Here is a 5000-nt window from a genome sequence, read left to right as displayed (position 1 = left end):
CGGCCTGGACTAGGGTTAGGAAAGCGGGGACTGGGGCCGGGACCGGGCCCGGGGCTTGAGCCCAGTCCGGCAGGGCCCGGTGGTGCGGGAATACCCCTCCGTCCTGCAAGCCGGCCTGGGGTCCGGGGCGCCCGGGACGGAGGGTCGACCGGGGCCCAGGGAGGCTCTCCCCGGCCTGGACTAGGGTTAGGAAAGCCGGGACTGGGGCCGGGACCGGGCCCGGGGCTTGAGCCCAGTCCGGCAGGGCCCGGTGGTGCGGGAATACCCCTCCGTCCTGCAAGCCGGCCTGGGGTCCGGGGCGCCCGGGACGGAGGGTCGACCGGGGCCCAGGGAGGCTCTCCCCGGCCTGGACTAGGGTTAGGAAAGCCGGGACTGGGGCCGGGACCGGGCCCGGGGCTTGAGCCCAGTCCGACAGGGCCCGGTGGTGCGGGAATACCCCTCCGTCCTGCAAGCCGGCCTGGGGTCCGGGGCGCCCGGGACGGAGGGTCGACCGGGGCCCAGGGAGGCTCTCCCCGGCCTGGACTAGGGTTAGGAAAGCCGGGACTGGGGCCGGGACCGGGCCCGGGGCTTGAGCCCAGTCCGGCAGGGCCCGGTGGTGCGGGAATACCCCTCCATCCTGCAAGCCGGCCTGGGATCCGGGGCGCCCGGGACGGAGGGTCGACCGGGGCCCAGGGAGGCTCTCCCGGGCCTGGACTAGGGTTCGGACAGCCGGGACTGGGGCCGTGACCGGGCCCGGGGCTTGAGCCCCGTCCGGCAGGGCCCGGTGGTGCGGGAATACCCCTCCGTCCTGCAAGCCGGCCGGGGGTCCGGGGCGCCCGGGACGGAGGGTCGACCGGGGCCCAGGGAGGCTCTCCCCGGCCTGGACTAGGGTTCAGAAAGCCGGGACTGGGGCCGGGACTGGGCCCGGGCCCGGGGCTTGAGCCCCGTCCGGCAGGGCCCGGTGGAGCGGGAATACCCCTCCGTCCTGCTAGCCGGCCTGGGGTTCCGGGGCGCCTGGGACAGAGGGTCTATCAGGGCCCGGGGAGGCCTGAATCCCCGGAGCCCCGGAGCCCCGGAGCTCTGGAGCCCTGCAGCCCCAGAGCCCTGCAGGCCCGGGGCAGGCAGATTGGCATCATTTGGGTCCCGGTCATCTGGTCGCCCCTCTCGCCTCGGCCATCTGGTCGCCTGCAATGCTTTCCTATAAAGCGACCAGATGGCCGGACTTCCCTGGAAGTGCCGATGAGGTGCCATTTGCCTCCCGGATCCCAGCCAGGGCTCCAGGAGGTTGGGCACGTTTGCGCCGTGGGTCCCCTCTGTCACCTCGAGTGCATGGATTACAAGAATTGGGGGTAATTTTCCTCCGGATTAGTAGGTGCAAGGGTATGCCCGAACACCCTTCCGGGGCTGGTTGTTCCCTGCTTGGGACCAGATGGGCGATGCCTGGGCAACACCTCCCAGGCATCCGGGGCTCCCTCCTCCGGCCCACAGAGTGGCAAAGTACCCGGGACGGGCTCCATGGGTCCCAGGCCCTGTAACCCTGGAGCCCTGCAGACCTCGAGCCCTGGAGCCCAGCAGCCCCGGAGCTCTGCAGCCCTGGAGCCCAGGAGCCCTGGAGCCCCGGAGCCCCGGAGCCCCGGAGCCCCGTAGCCCTGCAGCCCCTCGAGCCGTGGAGCCCTGCAGTCCCCGAGCCCTGCAGACCCAGAGACCCAGAGACCCAGAGCCCCAGAGCCCCGGAGGCCTGGAGCCTTGGAGCCCCGGAGCTCCCTACAGGCCTGGGGCAGGCAGATTGGTGTCATTTCAGTCCCGGCCATCTGGTCGCCCCTCTCGCCTCGGCCATCTGGTCGCCCGCAATGCTTTCCTATGTAGCGACCAGATGGCCGGACTTCCCTGGAAGTCCCGATGAGGTGCCATTCGCCTCCCGGATCCCAGCGAGGGCTACGGGAGGTCGGGCACTTTTGCGCCCTGGGTCCCCTCTGTTACCTCGTGTGCAGGGATTACAAGAAATGGGGGTAACTTTCCTCCGGATTGATAGGGACAAGGTACTCTGGGACCCCTCTCGGCCTAGCGGTGTCCGTTGTGCCTGGGGAGCCTGGCTGGGTTCAAGAGCTCCGGCTGGGGCACCGTCCTGGGTCCTTCCGCGTGGCAGGGTGCCCGGGATGGGTTCCGGAGGGCCCGGGGAAGGCTACCCCTGTGCCTCTGGGCCTTGGGGTCCCCGGGCCCCGGATGGGGTGCTCTGGCCCAGGGCCCTGTCCTCCGGCCTGCCGCACTGCCAAAGGCCCGGCCCTGGGTTCCGTGGTGCCCGGGGTGCCTCCCCGTGCTTGGCTGGGTTCAGGAGCTCCGTCCTGGGGCCCTCAGTTGCCCCGGGGAGGTTGGCCTCCTTGCCCGGGGGTCCGTCCTGGGTCCTGCCGCGTGGCAGGGTGCCTGGGACGGGGTCCGGAGGACCCGGGGTAGGCTTCCCCTGCGCCTTTGGGCCTGGGAGCCCCGGCAGGGTCCAGGGGCCTCGCCGGGCCCCGAGTGGGGTGCTTGGGCTCTGGGCCCCGTCCCTCCGGCCTGCCGCACTGCCAAAGGCCCGGGACTGGGTTCCGTGGTGCCCAGGGAGCCTCCCCTTGCTCCGCTGGGTTTTGGGAGCCCCGTCCGGGGCCCCTGAGAGGGTGGCCTCCATACCGGGGGCTCCGTCCTGGGTCCTGCCGCGCGGCAGGGAGCCCCGGAGCCCCGGAGCCCCGGAGCCCTGCAGCTCCTGATCCCTACAGGCCTGGGGCAGGCAGATTGGTGTCATTTCGGCCGCGGCAATCTTGTCGCCCCTCTCGCCTCGGCCATCTGGTTGCCCGCAATGCTTTCCTATGTAGCGACCAGATGGCCGGACTTCCCTGGAAGTCCCGATGAGGTGCCATTCGCCTCCCGGATCCGAGCGAGGGCTCCGGGAGCTCGCGCACTTTTTCGCCCTGGGTCCCCTCTGTCACCTTGTGTGCACGGATTACAAGAAATATGGGTAATTTTCCTCCGGATTGATAGGGACAAGGTACTCTCGGCCTAGCGGTCCTCAGCCGGCAGCTGGACGGGCCAGGATGTTGCCCCAGCCCCGGGTCTGTTCCTGGGCCTGCCGCGTGGCAGGAAGCCCTGGATGGGGTCCGGGAGGGCCCGGGGAGGTGTCCCCAGCGCCTCCGGTCTCCCAGATGGGGCCAGGGGCCCGGGTTGGGCTCCATCATGAGCACCACAGCTCCATGCCCAAACCCATTTGAACCGCCGCAGTGAAGGGGTTATAGGCGGGTATCTATTCGAATGCGAAAAATGCATGCCGTGACATCGCATTCCTTTACAGCGAGATGCCTTGGCATCGCAAGTCAGTAGATCAACTTGATCTAGAGGACACACTAACTAAAGGCATAATAAAATCTATTTTTCAAACAGCAACCCGCGCAACAGGAGGGAAAGTGTTGATAAACTAGCCCCTTCGGTGCTGCTGACGACCTTAGCTCGTCACGATTCCAGTAGGGAAGGTGTTGGTTCATTCCTTATGTTGGAGCGCCATCTAGAGCAAGTCCGGTAGATAATGTGTTTGCAAAAGTAGCGCGCAATGCTTTCCAACGGGGCGACCAGATTGCCGGGCTTACCTGGAAGGCCTGAGGCCTGAGGTCCAGGGGAGGGCGGCCTCCCCATCCCGGGCGCTGTCCTTGGTCCTGCTGCGTGGCAGGGTGCCCGGGACGGGGTCCGGAGGGCCCAGGGAGGCTTTCCCTGCGCCGCCGGGCTTGGGAGCCCAGGCTGGGTCCAGGGGCCCGGCCGGGCCCCGGGTCGGGTGCCACGGCCCTGGGCCCGGTCCACCGGCCTGCCGCACAGCCAAAGGACCAGGACGGGGTTCCGTCGTGCCCGGGAAGCCTCCCCTCGCTCGGCTGAGTTCAGCAGCTCCGGCCGGGGCCCCTGAGGGCCCGGGGAGGGCGGCCTCCCCATCCCGGGCGCTGTCCTTGGTCCTGCTGCGTGGCAGGCTGCCCCGGGACGGGGTCCGGAGGGCCCGGGGAGGCTTCCCCTGCGTCTCCGGGCATTAGAGCCCAGGCTGGGTCCAGGGGCCCGTCTGGGCCCCGGGTCGGGTGCTAGGCCCTGGGCCTCCGGTCCCCAACCCGCCCTTTCCCTGACGCCAGCTCACTTTTTCGTTGGGGCACAGAGTGACATAGGCTGGCTTGACTTTCGTGCCCGGCCATCTGGTCTCTGGGATCCCCTCGGCCATCTGGTCTCCAGGATCCCCTCGGCCATCTGGTCTCCAGGATCCCCTCGGCCATCTGGTCTCCAGGATCGCCTCGGCCATCTGGTCTCCGGCAATGCTTTCCTATGGGGGCGACCAGATGGCCGAACTTCCCTGGAAGTCCCGATGAGGTGCCATTTGCCTCCCGGATCCCAGCGAGGGCTCCAGGAGGTCGGGCACTTTCGCGCCTTAGGTCCCCTCTGTCACCTCAAGTGCACGGATTACAAGAAAGGGGGGTAATTTTCCTCCGGATTAGTAGGGAGAGGGTCAGACAGACCTCCGTGTGGTCTTGCGATTCTGAATCAGGGGAAGGCAGGACCCGGGCATGCCCGCCGGGGCCCCCAGGGGCCTGGGTACGTACCTGCTGCTCAGCCCCCTTGCCGATGGGCCTTTTCCTCCGAGTTTGCTCAGGCAGGCCTCCGCGAGGTCTGGCCATGCTGAGACGGGGCCAGGCAGCACCCGGGCCCGCCTGCCGGGGCCCCCAGGGGCCCGGGAACGCACCTGCCTCTCAGCCCCTTCCCGACGGTTCCTTTTCTCCGAGTTTTTTTCTACAGTCCGACCTCCGATAGGTCCGGCGGTTCTGAATCCGGGGAAGGCAGGACCCGGGCCCGCCCGCCGGGGCCCCCAGGGGCCCGGGTACGCACCTGCCGCTCAGCCCCATTGCCGATGGGCCTTTTCCACCGAGTTTGCTCAGGCAGGCCTCCGCGAGGTCTGGCCATGCTGAGACGGGGCCAGGCAGCACCCGGGCCCGCCTGCCGGGGCCCCCAGGGGCCCGGGAACGCACCTG

The sequence above is a fragment of the Lissotriton vulgaris genome, unplaced genomic scaffold, assembly GCF_964263255.1.
Source record: "Lissotriton vulgaris unplaced genomic scaffold, aLisVul1.2 SCAFFOLD_12473, whole genome shotgun sequence".
Lineage (NCBI taxonomy): Eukaryota > Metazoa > Chordata > Amphibia > Caudata > Salamandridae > Lissotriton > Lissotriton vulgaris.
The sequence above is the reverse complement of the archived record's forward strand: the minus strand, read 5'-3'. Positions refer to the sequence as shown.